This window comes from Rhinatrema bivittatum, chromosome 9 (genome assembly GCF_901001135.1).
Source record: "Rhinatrema bivittatum chromosome 9, aRhiBiv1.1, whole genome shotgun sequence".
NCBI classification, from domain to species: domain Eukaryota; kingdom Metazoa; phylum Chordata; class Amphibia; order Gymnophiona; family Rhinatrematidae; genus Rhinatrema; species Rhinatrema bivittatum.
In genome coordinates, this window is record NC_042623.1 from 122,952,155 (window position 1) to 122,968,005 (window position 15,851).

Genomic DNA, 15,851 nt, shown 5'->3' on the forward strand with positions numbered 1-15,851 from the left:
GCATGTGCCTGTGTGTATGAATGATTGTGTGAGAGAGCATGTGACAGTGAAAGCCTGTACTTGAGCAAGACAGCATGTGGGAGTGAGAGAGAGCCTGTGTGTGTGTGAGAGAGACAGCATGTGACAGTGAGAGCCTGTGTGTATGAATGATTGTATGAGAGAGAGCATGTGACAGTGAGAGCCTGTGTGTGTGTGTGAGAGAGAGAAAGCATGTGAGAATGAGAACCTGACTGTGTGTTTGAGGGAAGAAGATGGTGAGAAAAGAAATAGAAAAAAAGACAATATAAAAGGAATTGGCAAAAAAAATAAGAAAGGGAAGGTGGAAAAAAAAAGCCTGTGACCACCAATTAGAAAACTAAGATCAGACAGCAAAGGTAAAAAAAAAAAAAAATTACTTTGTACTGATTGGCACATGTAATCTCTGGGAATGTGCAAGAGTAGCACTTTTTCTATGCGGATCTCACAATGTACGAGATCAGCATGGAGGACCTGGAAGACCACTGGGCCTGCACAGAGGAGGCAGCAGAATGGGCTTCAGTGTCAGTAGCAGCAATCTGCACCTCCCCAATAGCCATGCGGCATCAGTGACAGTGGCAGCAGAGGAATGAGAGAGGCTCCGAGGTTGCTGGCAAAAGAAAGAGAGATGGGTCTGCCTTTAGTGTGTGCATGTGTATGAATGGGAGTCTGCCTGGGGGTGTATGTGTGTGAATGCATGGGTGCCTGCCTGAGGGTGTGTCTGTGTATGAGAATGAATGGGTGTCTTCCTGGGGTTTGTATGTGTGAGAATAGGTGCCTGCCTGTGTGTGGTGTATGTGTGTGTGTGAGAATGAATTGGTGACTGCCTGGGGGTCTGTGTGCATGCCTGGGGGATGGGGAGGGAGTGGTGTGAAAATGAATGGGAGCCTGCCTGGGGTTCAGTGTGAGAATGACTGGGAGCTTGGTTTGGTGCTCACAGCCAGGGGAGGTCATGAGAGGGAAGGCGTCAGGTGGAGGAGAGAGGTGTGAAGTTTGGAAAACAAGGGAAGCAAGCCCAGTGCTCCCACTCATTCTGAACCTATGGTGAGTTGAGTCACATTCTCATTATAAATGTCATAATTAAATAAGTATGCACTAAAATCCAACCCCCTCCATAACCCCGCCCCATATGACCAAAGTCCCCCCCTGCCCTGCCGGGCCATGGAAAACTGGTCTTGCTTGAAGCCGGTCCCTGGTGCAAAAAAGGTTGGGGACCACTGCTCTAGGGGACATTGGCAGGCGAATAGAGATAGCGGAGGGCAGGATCGCGGCAGTTGAGGAAGATCAGCAGGCCCTCACTGCTCGTGTTGCTACTCTGGAAAACGCGGTGAAGGCAGCAGACATCAAAATGGAGGACCTAGAAAACCGGCCACGGCGCAACAAACTCAGATTTATGGGCTTTCCAGAGGAGGTGCAGGAGGGAGAACTCAGCAATTTTTGGAAGAATGGCTCCCTGGAGCTCGGCAGCTAGAGTCCTTGGCAGGAAAGCTGGCTATAAAAAGAGGACACAGACCGGCGCCCAAGGCTCGTGATTGCCCGTTTCTTGAATTGGGCGCAAAGGTCGGCTGTACTCACTGCTTACAGTAAACATAAAGACCTACGATACAAGGACCATAAGATAGTGATTTTTCAGGACTTCTCCGCAGCAGTGGCAGCTAAAAGAAGGCTCTTTTCACCTATGTGCAATGATCTGTCTAACAAAAACATAAGGTTTGCCCTACAATTTCCAGCCACCCTGAAGATCTGGAAAGAAGGCAAGGTGCACACCTTTGATACCCCGGAAAAGGTGGCTGTCCAGTGATACTGGGCTTAAATGACTGCAATGTTGAGAGAGCAGGTATGGTTCTCACATTTACACTGGGACTCCTATAATTCCAGTAAAGTTACTGATGCATGTTAAATTACACCTAGAGTTGCACTATTCCCACATTCAGAACGAGTACAGGGAATGTGGCTAGCTGTTCTGGTATATTTTTAATTGTGTGGTTAAAACTGTTCTTGTTTTCAAGTTATCACAGTTGGTGCGCATTACTAGGGGGGGAGGGTTAGCACCCGAGCACACAAATTACTGACCTCTTGCCTGGAATTTCCAGGGCAGTATAAGATATTCCAATCTAAGGAATGAGGTTTTGGTTGCTGTTACACACAGTTAAGGGGGGAGGGAATGGGAGGGAACAGCAGGAAGGGGAGCTGGTGTTTACGTTAGGAGCTGGAGGGTTTTGGCTAGCGTTATTGGAAGGAGGAGGGCTAATGATCCAGGCTGGGAGATCATCGAGCCGAGAATGCCACGGAGATTTGAATAGCTATGAAACCCCTATGCAAACAGGATGAGTACTGTATACTATATCTCTTGAAATGTGGGGGGCATTGGCACCCCCATTAAAAGACAGAAGGTGCTTAGTGCACTTCAGAGACAGAAGGTGGGACTTGCAGGTCTGCAGGAGACACACTTGTCTGCTGATGAAAGTCGGAAATTGAAAAAACAATGGGTTGGACACTTACTTTACACCAGCACTTGGGTGCAAGGCGAGAGTAGCCATTTTGATACACAAAAGTATTAAGTTCGAACTGCTGCGGCAAATTTCAGACGATGGGGGTAGATATCTCATATTGGTGGGAAAGATACAGGGACGGGAAATTATGATTTGTAACAGTTATGCCCCTAATGCCTATAATCAGGTCTATTTTCAGGAGTTGGTTCATATGCTGATTCTGGCACAAAGAGGCCCTTTGATAGTGATGGGGGACTTCAATTGTGTTCATGACCCTAATATCGATAGATCTCGGCCAACTTTACCGCAGCCAGACCTTTCTAGTAAGGGCATTGCATATTTATGCTCTGAATTGTGCTTGCTTGGTATCTGGCGAACATTAAATCCAACTGAGAGAGATTATACACGTGTCTCAAGGGCACATTCCACACTGTCTCGAATAGACTACATCTTAGTGTCGGAGTCCCTGTTTGCCAGAGTCAGCCAAGTGAAAATTTGGCCAATAGAGATCTCAGATCACACACAGATCTGGGTAGACATGGGTATAGGACCTCAGGAAAGCCAAGTTAGGTTATGGTGCTTCCCTAGCCATTTGATGGAAGATAAAAAAAATTTCAGGAGTTCTTACAGGGGAAATGGAAAGAATTTGAACAACATAATGGTCAACATACTGGGAGACTAGTAAAGTGGTACTGGGGGGGGGGGGGGGGGGGGAGATTACATCCTACTTGATCGCTAAGAATAAGGCCCTGTCAAAAGCATACTTATGCTGGAATCAAAGCTAGGCCATGCAGAAACTAGGCTGGCACAGCAAAATAACAAGGAGACACAAATGGAATATAAGGCCACTCTTCATACTCTCAATTCTTTGTTTACATGAGAGAGCACAGCAACAGCAACGTAAAGGGGCAGACAACCTGTTTCGGGTTGGGAATAAATCAGGCCACTTTACTAGCCAATATGGTGCGGATGGCTAGAGGGAAAATGATCATAGACAAATTGCAGAACCAAAGGGGTAAGCTCTTGCACTCGGGAGCAGATATATGTGCTGAATTTCGCTCATTTTATGAACGTCTATATACCGATGAAAGGAAATGGGGCCCCATTTCAAGAGGAAGATTTTTTTTGGAGGGCTGCAGATTCCCCAAATTACTGAGGCCCAATTGGAAGCCTTGAACCAGCCCATAAAGATAGAAGAGCTAATAGGGGCAATCAAAGGGAGTAAATCCAATAAGGCCCCGATGGCCTCAGCGCTGAATACTTTTAAGTGTTTGCTTTATCAGGCGACTGGGAATCTCTTAAATTTTTTATCGGGAGGCCCAGTAGGGGTCACGAGGGCATATATTACAGTGTTGAAAAAACCCAGGAAAGATTTATCCTCTCCGGCATCCTACCGGCCGATATTGTTGTTAAACTCTGAAGCTAAACTGTTTGCAAAAGTTTTGGCCGATAGACTCAGTGAAGTGTTTCCCACAATTATAACCCAGAACCAGGTTGGATTTGTCAAGGGTTGGGCTATCAGTACCAACATGACTAAATTACTAATAGCCATGGAAGAATGTCGAAAGCAGGATATGGCAGCGATGGTAGCCTGATTTGATTCCGAAAAAGCTTTTGACAGGGTGTCATGAGAATACTTGTTCTTGTTAAAGTGGTATGGTTTTGCCAGGGACATTATACAAAATATTAATCTGTTATATATCAGAATCCCCCACTTGGTGATACTGGCTAATGGACAAGTTTCTGAAGACTTTCAGCTGTACCAGGGCACCAGACAAGGTTGCCCCGTCCCCACTCCTATATTTTCTTTCGATTGATCCCCTTCTTCGCAAGATAGAGGCCGACCCTCTCGTCATGGGTTTTACCTGGGGTCATCAGGAATTTAAGGTCTCTGCTTTCGCTGATGAAGTTCTGGGTTTTGGGGGTTTTTTTAACATCTCCTCAGAGGTCGCTTGGGAGGGTTTTACAACATCAAGCCCTCTTTGGAGCCTTTGCGGGCCTAAAAATAAATGTGGACAAATCAGAGGCAATGGCTTTAGGCGCCTTAGAATAAATTGGATGGGAGGGGCCATTCCCGTCGAGGTTGGTGGACCGAGAAATGAGATATTTAGAAATACAACTAACCAGAGATATGACTAAGTTGCATGAAGCTAACATAAGTCCCCTGCTTAAAAAGATGGAAGCAAAATTGAGAGTATGGGGTGCTCTGCCTTTGTCGTTGATGGGGAAAGTCTTCTTACTGAAAATGATGGAGCTGCCACGCTGGCTTTATATCTTGCAACAAGTACCACTTTGGCTTACAAAGGGGGAGATAACTAGAATCAACCGAATGGTGTGAATATATCTATAGGGGGGCCGTGTCGCACGCCTTGCGCTTCGGACCCTGCAATTACACAAAAATCTAGGGGGGTCTAGGATGTCCTAACTGGCGCGAATATAACTTGGCGTGCATCCTACGACATATCCAGTATTGGTTAGATGGGACGGAGAGGTTTACGCCTTATGAGTTTCTAATAGAATGGTTACATCTCTATCATCCTGAAAATATTATGCAACTCCCAACCTCCATGGCTCCTGTCTCCTACAGGAACCATCTGATAATCTCTGCAGGGAGGAGAGCTTGGCGTTTTTATGCATTCAAAAGCTCCGCCTTAGCAGCTGTCTCACACCACTACTCACCTTGAGGGGAAATCCGCAATTTCCGACTGGTATTACAAGCCTGGTTTTCCTGCAATGGGACAGTAAGGGATTGTCGCATATATTTCATTTTCACAACCCGAGAACGGGAGTTTTACGCTGCTTTGGGGACCTCCAGGCGCTCTATCACCTTGCTTCAAAAGATTTCTTTGCCTACTTGCAGGTGAGGCATTACATATACACCCGGTTTGAGATGCAACCGTTAGGGACGCTATGGGATGGTCTGAGGGAGATATTCACTCCATGTACCAAAAGGGGCAATTCCTGTTCCACATTTTCTAAGGCCTTACGTAATATGCTAGACCATTCTGCCTTGCAAGTAATTCAGAATCAGTAGGTACTACAGGCCAATATATATTTGTCGCTCTCTGATATTGTTAAAGTTTTGGATGGTTGCTATAAAATAATCGGAAAATGTTGCAATAAGAGAGACTGGTTTTAAGATATTACACTGTATGTACATACCCAGAACTAGGTTATTTGCAGCCAAATTGTGTGACTCTGATATTTGCTTGAAATGTTAGCAGGCGAGGGGTTCATACTACCATAGCCTGTGGGAATGCGAGAAGCTGGAGATATTTTGGAAGGAAGTGCTGGCCAGTCTGGGACTGACACTGAAATTTACGATTCCCTATGATCCAAAAGTCTGTTTGTTGCGACCTTTTCCCCGATTCTTTCTCCGGACTTTCGGCCTATGAGCAGCTGTTTCTGGGGAAAGCGTTACTCATTACCCCGCAAACAATCATGTCATTGTGGATTACAGCTGAGGGTCCGAGGGCAGAACAGTGGCATATTCACTTGCTTCAACTGATGCAGTATGAGTACATGACAGCCGGTTCTGTGTCTCTGGATGCACGGAACAGATTCTGGACATCTCTTCCAAGAAAGAACTTATTACTACGTACACAAAATACACCTACATGGACTCTGCAACAAAAGCCCAGCAGCCCTAAGAGGACAAAGAGACTCTAGTTCCTGCTAGGGGGGGGGGGGGGGGGAGAGAGATGGGACAGGCAGGAAGGGTGGAAAGGTTATATTACATTGGCTCCCCATACCCTCACGCATACACTACAAAACTCTCACCATAGTACATAAAGCTATTTACACCCACAACTCCAACTGGTTAGACCTTCCGTTCACCGCTCCCCAGTCCACTCGACCTACCAGAACTGCCAACAAAGGCACCCTTCTTGTGCCTTCACTTAAAATTGCCCAGCTCTCCTCCACACGCGACCGAGCCCTCTCGATCGCTGGTCCTGTTCTCTGGAACACCCTACCGCCCAACTTGCGCCTCGAACCATGTGCGATCAAATTCAAAAAGAAATTAAAAACTCTGCTATTCAAGCAAGCCTATCCTGAATAGCCGGCCTTCAAACTTGTCTTCCCATGTATAGCCACATGGTGTTCATGCTCTCCTCATATTGAGGACCCAGTTGATTTGTTAATCTATATCTTCATAGCTGTCTCTTGTTTTCCCCATCCCCCAGTTATTTATCCTTGTTAATATGTAACTTCTAAAACTAACCAGTTCAATGTAAACCGGTATGATGTCCAAAACTAATACCGGTATATAAAAATGTTTAAATATTATAAATAAAATAAAATAAATTACAATGGTTGTACATGACTGTACCGGTTCTTACTATGCTCACTTGTATTAAAATCCAATTTAAAAAAAAATGAAAGTAGTACCAGGGCCAGGGCCAGGGCCAGTCCACCCCCCCCCCCCCCCCCCCCAATAAAAACCCACATCAAATGTTTTGGATCCACAGTGTTTAAATGTGCTAGAGCCATATGGGCAATAATCTACTTTTCTCTTCTGAATTACAGGTACTATTTTAGATCCAGATGTTTTTAATTGGCAGATGCAGCCATCAAGATCCAGATGTCTTCTTCTACTCTATCGTTTTTTTCACTGACAGGTACACCTGCATCTAGGTCAGCGGTTCTCAACCTGTGGGTCGCGACCCCGGCGGGGGTCGAATGACCAAAACACAGGGGTCGCCTAAAGCAGGTCCCCAACCACCGGTCCGCGGACCAGTACCGGGCCATTGGGGTTTTTTGCCGGTCCGTGGCGCCGTGGCTGCTGCGGGGAGGCGGGGCGAAGCTGGAGACCTGCCTCCTCCAACCCCAAAAGGGAAGAGACCAGTGGTGTAGCCACGGGTGGGCAGGTGCCCACCCAACTGGCACCGGAACTGCAAGGCTGTCGCGGGATCCCATCCCCGCGACAGCGAACAAGAGAACCCACGCCTCGCGCGCCATCACGGCACACATGGGGAAGCGCTGCTGTGGCCGTATGGCCAACCGGTCTTCCTGTTCGGGGGGGGAGCGGAAGCGCCGCGCGCAGCTTCCGCTTCCTCCCCCCAATGCAGGAAGATCAGCTGCCTCTCCTGCTGCCACCCGTTCTCCTGCTATCTTCGGGCCAAACAGCCAGCCGATTTTCCTGTTTGGGGGAGCGGAAGCGCCGCGCACAGCTTCCGCTTTCTCCCCCAAAGCAGGAAGATCAGCTACCTCTCCTGCTGCCACCGGCCTCCTGCTATCTTCGGGCGTCGGGCCGATCTTCCTGCTTGGGGGGGGGGGGAGGGAGGAAGCGTACGTTGTGCGCTGCGCTTCCGCTCCCCCCCCCCCGACAGGAAGTTCGGCGGGCTGTACGGCCCGACGTCCGAAGATAGCAGGAGTCCGGTGGCAGCAGGAGAGGCAGCTGATCTTCCTGCTCTGGGGGAGAAAGCGGAAGCTGTGCACGTGCTTGAATGTGTATGTGTGGATGAGAATGGGAGTGTGTGTGGGTGAAAACTGGAGCCTGGGTGTGTATGTGGGTGAGAATGGAAGCTTGAATATGTGGGTGAATGGGAGCTCGAATGTGTGTATGTGTGGTTGAGAATGGGAGCCTGGGTTTGTGGGTGGGTGAGAATGGGAGCTTGAATGTGTGTATATATGGGTGAGAATGGGAGCCTGGGTTTGTGTGGGTGGGTGAGAATGGAAGCTTGAATATGTGGATAAGAATGGGTGCTTGAATGTGTGTATGTGTGGGTGAGAATAGGACTTTAAATGTGTATATGTATGGATGAGAATGGGAGCTTGAATATGTGTGGATGAGACTGGGAGCATGGGTTTGTGGGTGAGAATGGGAGTCTGGGTTTATGTGTGTGGGTGAGAATGGGTGCCTGGATGTGCGTCTGTGTGTGCATAAGAATATAAGCCTGGGGAGGGGTGAGAAAGTGAGAACTTGTATGTGTGTCTGCAGAGAATGTGAGCTTGTTGGGGGGTGGGGGGGGAGAGCATATGAGAGTGACAGCTTGAGTGTGTGAGAGGGAGTCTGTGAGAGAAAGCGTGTATGTGTGTGTGTGTGGAAGGGAAGAAGACAGTAATAGAAGAAAGACACTGAAAAGGAATTAGGAAATGAGCTATAAGGGAAAAAATGGGAAAAAGAGACCAGGACCAACTGATTAGAAAAATACAAAGATCAGACAACAAAGGTAAAAATATATATCTATATTTTGAGATGTTAGCAATTTAAATATAAGCAACACAACCTCTCTCTCAAAATTTATGGACAGGTAGGAGCCGTGTATAAAATCGTAATAATAAGAAGGCTAAAGTACCACAAATCACCGTGAATTATGTTTGTATCATTAAGTAAACCTCATACTTAGGCGTAGATGTGAATGCTATGCTGCATAATTTGGCATTATTTATCAGTAAAAAAAACAACTAGTAGACCTGCATGCCTACAGCCCACCCATGTTAACCTTGTGCCCACCCAAAAAATCAATTCTGGCTACGCCACTGGAAGAGACATGGCCCAAAAAGCTAGCGCGTCGCAGTAAAGTATGTGGCTGGAGCCGCGCAGGCAGGAAGGAGGTGTATCAGCCACTGCAGGTGCTCCTCCTACTTCCTTCCTGCCCGCCCTGCCCCGGAAGACAAATGTTGCCGGAGCCACACGGGCAGGAAGGAGGAGGCGCGTCAGCCGCGTGGGTAGAAGAAGTGCTTCAGCCGCGTGCAGAAGAGGAGCAGCGGGGCCGGGAAGACTAGGGCCGCTGCAGAGCCCAATCTGTGGCAACCCGTAAAGAAGAGGCCCAGAGGTGAGAGAGAGGTGTGTGCGAGTATGAGATGAGTTGAGAGATTGTGTGTGAGAGTGAGTTGAGAGACTGTGTGTGTTTGCAGAGACAGCATGTGAGAGCCTCTGTGTGTGTGAAAGAGACAGCATGTTAGAGTGAGAGCCTGTGCTTGAGCAAGGCAGCATGTGGGGGTGTGAGAGAGCTTGTGTGTGAGACTCAGACAGCCTGTGCCAGTGAGAGACTGTGTGTATGAATGATTGCATGAGAGAGAGAGCATGTGACAGTGAGGAGGAGAAGTCCATTACCTGCTTCTTGGAGGAGAAGTCCATTACCTGCTATTAAGTTCACTTAGAGAATAGCCACTGCCATTAGCAATGGTTACATGGAATAGACTTAGTTTTTGGGTACTTGCCAGGTTCTTATGGCCTGGATTGGCCACTGTTGGAAACAGGATGCTGGGCTTGATGGACCCTTGGTCTGACCCAGTATGGCATGTTCTTATGTTCTTATGTTCTTATGTGTGTATGTGTGTGTGAGAGAGAAATGCACGTGAGAATGAGAACCTGACTGTGTGTTTGAGGGAAGAAGATAGGTGGAGAGAAAAGAAATAGAAAAAAAGGCAATATAAAAGGAAATGGCAAAAAAATAAGAAAGGGAAGCAGATGTAAAAAAAAAATAAATTACTTTTTACTGATTGGTACATGTAATCTTTGGGAATGTGCAAGAGTAGCACTTTCTCTATGGCGGATCTCACAATGTACGAGATCAACATGGAGGAAGTGGAAACCCACGGGGCCTGCACAAAGGAGGCAGCAGAATGGGCTTCAGTGCCAATAGCAGCAATCAGCGCCTCCCCAATAGCCACGTGGCAGTAATTAGATTAATTGTTTGACTCAGCTGGAGGTGACAAAGTATGAAGTGGGATGTGAAATCAGCTTGATCTGGTGGAGAATTAGGATTGCTGTTACACATGAACTGTATTTGGCAAACATTAAGGGAGCCAGGATAATCAATTGAAGCCTGCAGCTGAGGACTGATTCATTATGACTCATGTAGAAATTAGTGCATTTTCCAGATTAGTCTGCATAACACAATTCTCAACATTCAGCATTATTTCTGCTGCATAGAGTTTTATCTGAGAGGCTCTGAGGTTGTGAGGGAGCCAGTAAGAGTGAGAGCATGAGTGTGTATGAGAAAATCCAGGGGAGTAAGAGTGGCTTACACCCTGAGAGTGTATCAGTGTCTGTGAGAGTGAGAGGTTATGGTGGGTATAAGAGCATGAATGTGTATGTATGTGACAGTGTATGTGTGAGAGAGAATGGACATGTGAGTATGTGTGTGAGAGAGAGAGGATAGCCTCCTAATCCTCGACAATATCAGGGTGACTGGAAATCAAGAGCTCCCATGTATGGACAGCAGGGGCTTTTTAAAATCCTTATTAGTTTTAATTATTGTGTGTTATTTGATATATGTGCTGTTTTGAAATATTTTATTGGTGTTTGGGAAATTATAAAATGTATATGATTTTAATTAATAGAAATTCTATTTATCAGTAATTTTAAAATATTCTTTTATTAGTATGGTTTTACTATTATAACTGATGCTTTATGTTTAATTTTATTGTTTTATGAGGAATGGTGGTTCTGTTTATAAATGTCATAATAAATAAGTATGCACTAAAATCCAACCCCATCCATAACCCCGCCCCCATATGACCAAAGCCCCACCCTCGTCCTGCCCTCACCCCGCCCTCGCAGGGCGAGGGCGGGGCGAGGGGTCACCACAACATGAGGAACTGTATTGCGGGGTCACGGCATTAGAAAGGTTGAGAACCACTGATCTAGGTGAATAGAGGTATTTACTTATTAATTACATTTTGAATATATTTCTTTCTTTGCATTTGTTCCTGGATCCTTTAAAAAATTGCTCTTCTCCTATAATGTCTGAATCCTACAGGATGCAGATGTTTAACTCCCTATGAATTATGTCATCAGAATCACTCAGATTTAGGTATATTTTCACATTTAACAAGAATAAGCCCTTTGTTAATCATGCCTGGATTTTCACCAGTCCTGCCTTTCACTTTGATCTGCTGGGAGCAGTATGGTTTAACTATAAATTTTTTAAATTTATTTTATTTAAAAAGTATGCTTCCCACACCCTCTAATATTTGGAGTGGGGTACAAAATTATATACATAATAAAAACCATGGATACAAAATCAAAGACAGTAAGTACTGCTCAACAAGACATTCTTTACTATTTACTGGCTCCTATGTTCTTCATTCACTGTAATGAAAGAAATCTGAAACTAAAGACAAGTGGGCTTGTCTTCCAAATAATGCAAAAAGGAGGAATACCTTGTATAACCGAAAGGAAATACATCTACATGTCACTTCATTTTTACATGCACGTTACAAAGAAAGCATCATTAAAATGTTAACTCGTTTGAATTTAGTTACCTTTTTAAATACGAGCTGAACATGAGTTATAAATCAGTTATAACAGGTTCTTCCCTTCCCCCAGAAGGCTTACAATCTAAGGGCCTGATTTACTAAGCATTTAATACAAAATGGGAGAAAAGCATTAATAAATCAGGCCCTAAATTTAACCTGAGACAAGGGAGGGTGAAGTGACTTGTTCAAGGTCACAAGGAATTTCATCGTGAAAAGTAGGATTTTAACTTCAGCTTCCCTGGTACGCAGCCCTCTGTTCTAAATCACTAGGCTAGTCCTCAACTATATGCAAATGATCAATGCTATTTTGACTATTCGTCTGCATGTTTTATCCTAGTTACAATTCACCGGGGTACTTTTCTGTGACCTTTCAAGTAAATGTGCAAGTTCTGACTCAAGAACTTCAGTTACATCATGCTAATCTATATTGACTGTGAGAAGCTCGCTTAATTGTCTCATGAACATGCAAAGCCATGACTTGAAATATACAGAATTAACCAGGAATAAAAGTATGGTTGTTTTAAAGAATTTTTTTCACTTACTTTTGTGGATGGGTATTTTATCTTTAAAAATTTCAGCCAGCTGGGGAAACAGACCTCTGCTACGATGATCTCAGACTCGATCTTTGTTGTTTTAAATAGGAGAGAAGATCGTGTCAGAAGCAGCTCTGGAACAGCAAAAGAAATAAAAATAACTCCGGTACATCAAAAAAACAGCTGTTTCAAGCCCCAGCAACTTTGGTCAGTGCTGCATTAAAGAGGTCCGGAGGGAAACACGAACCAAGTGGTGCTGCAGCAAAAAGTGTCTCTACAACAAAAGAAGAGGACACCGCCTCGGGAGCGTATAGACTAGAGGATGAGGCCGTTGGGTTCAGTAGGAAAGCAGCAGCAAATAGCTGTTCTAGACCCAGGGGATAAAGCAAGGAGGGTCATTAAGGCTGATTTGGGGGTTGCTGCCTAGGGTTGGCACTTTATAGGGGGAACGGCTGTAGTAAGAGTTGGCAGGGCCAGAGGCAGTTTGGAGGAGGTGTAGTAGTGGGCATCTGTCGCTATAGACCAGAAATGGCTGCACCGTATATGAGACTTTTTAAATGTGTCAGCTTATGAGGGCAGGGGGACTCTTACACAGTACGGGCAATACTTTTGTCTGTTAATATGTTGTGTATTTATATGTGACTTCTCTGTTATAGTAGAAATTTATGGATAAATGGATCCTCAGATCACCTTCGAAAGATTAAATTTTACAGCAAGACAACCTTTGAGAAAAAAAGGGGAATTTAAGCCTAAGCAACTGCCAAGGGCCCCAAATTTTGAAGGTGCCAAATAATCAGGCCAAAGAGAAATCTTCGCCCACTTACTTTAAGGCTTTGCTACTCTGGTCCAACGCCCTCACCGCTGCTTTCAAATTTCCAAGAGTGAACCCTCCTGCTTTCCAGTCTCCAAGGGGTGACCTCCGCCCTCACTCCCTGATTCTGCCTATGGGTGGCAAAATATTAAATTCAGCCCTGAAAATGTCTCAGTATTTGTATATTATGTCAAACCACAGATCTTGCAATCCTGGATTTGTTTATACTGTTTCAAGGACAGCTCAAAACTCTTTTCAAAAGAAATCCTAGTAACGTTTTGCATTACCTAAACAAAACCCGAGATTTGAATATATCCCCTACTGTCTAGCTAAATTTTCTCCAGGTAACTCATTACCTGAACAAAATTTAGTAGGATAAATAGAGATGGTGATGGTGGCATTCTGAGGGCATAGTTAAATTTTACCTAGTGAGTGCTGATATTCTGCATCACCTGGTCAAAGTTAGCTGGGTAAGTCTGGAGAGAAAAATACCTGTCCTAAAGTTACCTGAATATATCCAATAGAACATTCAACCAGCTATGATCTGCTGAATATTTTGGTAAAGTTACCCCAGCAACTTTACCTAACTAGCTATCCCATTCACAACTGCTGAATATTGACCTCCATATAATAGTAGGTTTTGTAAAGTCTTCGCATTTCTGCCCTTGCTCCCTAAAGAATGATGTTCGTTTGACCAACCATCAGCAGGCTGTTCTCAAGACTGATTTCATATCTCATAGGCCAGTACGCCTTCCATCTTAGGAATTACATGCTTCAGCTCCTAATCACTCAGATGTACAGCTCTGAAGTCAAATAGGTTCTTATCATGGTTGGTTGCTTCTTGGTGCTGCCAAAGTTAATCCTCACTCAGATTCTGTATAAACACATTTTCTTCAATAAAATTCATACTGTCTTCTTTGGAACCTGCAATGCAGCATTAGACTGTTATCTGCCACAAGAATGTCTTTTCCAGATGTAGATATCATACTTTTGTTGCTGAAGTGGCATTTGTCATAGTCATACTGGCATTTTTCCAGTTGGCTAGCTGAGCATGGCTTCCAGTGGTTTGTGATCTGGCTGAACTTTTATATTAACCTAAAAACATACTAGAGAAATATGTTCATGGCAAAGAAAATTGCCAGTAATTTCCTCAGTTGGCTCATAGGACAGCTTTGCTTATGCTTAGAATAGTTCAATGGAAATTTTTATGTCACAACTAATGAACTCATTTTGTTCATTAAATTCATGCCCTTTTTCAGTGATTTACACTTTGAAAGAGGAGTACATAAGAACATAAGAACATGCCATACTGGGTCAGACCAAGGGTCCATCAAGCCCAGCATCCTGTTTCCAACAGTGGCCAATCCAGGCCATAAGAACCTGGCAAGTACCCAAAAACTAAGTCTATTCCATGTTACCATTGCTAGTAATAGCAGTAGCTATTTTCTAAGTCAGCTTAATTAATAGCAGGTAATGGACTTCTCCTCCAAGAACTTATCCAATCCTTTTTTAAACACAGCTATACTAACTGCACTAACCACATCCTCTGGCAACAAATTCCAGAGTTTAATTGTGCGTTGAGTAAAAAAGAACTCTCTCCGATTAGTTTTAAATGTGCCACATGCTAACTTCATGGAGTGCCCCCTAGTCTTTCCATTATCCGAAAGAGTAAATAACCGATTCACATCTACCCGTTCTAGACCTCTCATGATTTTAAACACCTCTATCTTATCCCCCCTCAGCCGTCTCTTCTCCAAGCTGAAAAGTCCTAACCTCTTTAGTCTTTCCTCATAGGGGAGCTGTTCCATTCCCCTTATCATTTTGGTAGCCCTTCTCTGTACCTTCTCCATTGCAATTATATCTTTTTTGAGATGCGGCGACCAGAATTGTACACAGTATTCAAGGTGCGGTCTCACCATGGAGCAATACAGAGGCATTATGACATTTTCCGTTTTATTCACCGTTCCCTTTCTAATAATTCCCAACATTCTGTTTGCTTTTTTGACTGCCGCAGCACACTGAACCGACGATTTCAATGTGTTATCCACTATGACGCCTAGATCTCTTTCTTGGGTTGTAGCACCTAATATGGAACCCAACATTGTGTAATTATAGCATGGGTTATTTTTCCCTATATGCATCACCTTGCACTTATCCACATTAAATTTCATCTGCCATTTGGATGCCCAATTTTCCAGTCTCACAAGGTCTTCCTGCAATTTATCACAATCTGCTTGTGATTTAACTACTCTGAACAATTTTGTGTCATCAGCAAATTTGATTATCTCACTCGTCGTATTTCTTTCCAGATCATTTATAAATATATTGAAAAGTAAGGATCCCAATACAGATCCCTAAGGCACTCCACTGTCCACTCCCTTCCACTGAGAAAATTGTCCATTTAATCCTACTCTCTGTTTCCTGTCTTTTAGCCAGTTTGCAATCCACGAAAGGACATCGCCACCTATCCCATGACTTTTTACTTTTCCTAGAAGCCTCTCATGAGGAACTTTGTGAAACGCCTTCTGAAAATCCAAGTATACTACATCTACCGGTTCACCTTTATCCACATGTTTATTAACTCCTTCAAAAAATTGAAGCAGATTTGTGAGGCAAGACTTGCCTTGGGTAAAGCCATGCTGACTTTGTTCCATTAAACCATGTCTTTCTATATGTTCTGTGATTCTGATATTTAGAACACTTTCCACTATTTTTCCTGGCACTGAAGTCAGGCTAACCAGTCTGTAGTTTCCCGGATCGCCCCTGGAAGGACCAGGAACCACAGATAGA

At 44.5% G+C, this 15,851-nt stretch overlaps 1 protein-coding gene across 3 annotated transcripts in view; it reads right to left on the reverse strand.

Annotated features, from left to right (window-relative positions):
• The window catches only part of MSRB3 (methionine sulfoxide reductase B3), a 292,235-nt gene extending 279,611 nt beyond the window's left edge, over positions 1–12,624 (reverse strand). The window contains exon 1 of one of the 3 annotated variants that reach the window (XM_029615739.1): positions 12,260–12,624. The gene's annotated coding sequence lies outside the window, so the exon portion shown is untranslated. The remainder of the gene's footprint in view (positions 1–12,259) is intronic. The other 2 variants (XM_029615744.1, XM_029615742.1) reach the window with 2 other exon arrangements.
• Positions 12,625–15,851: the final 3,227 nt, after the last annotated feature.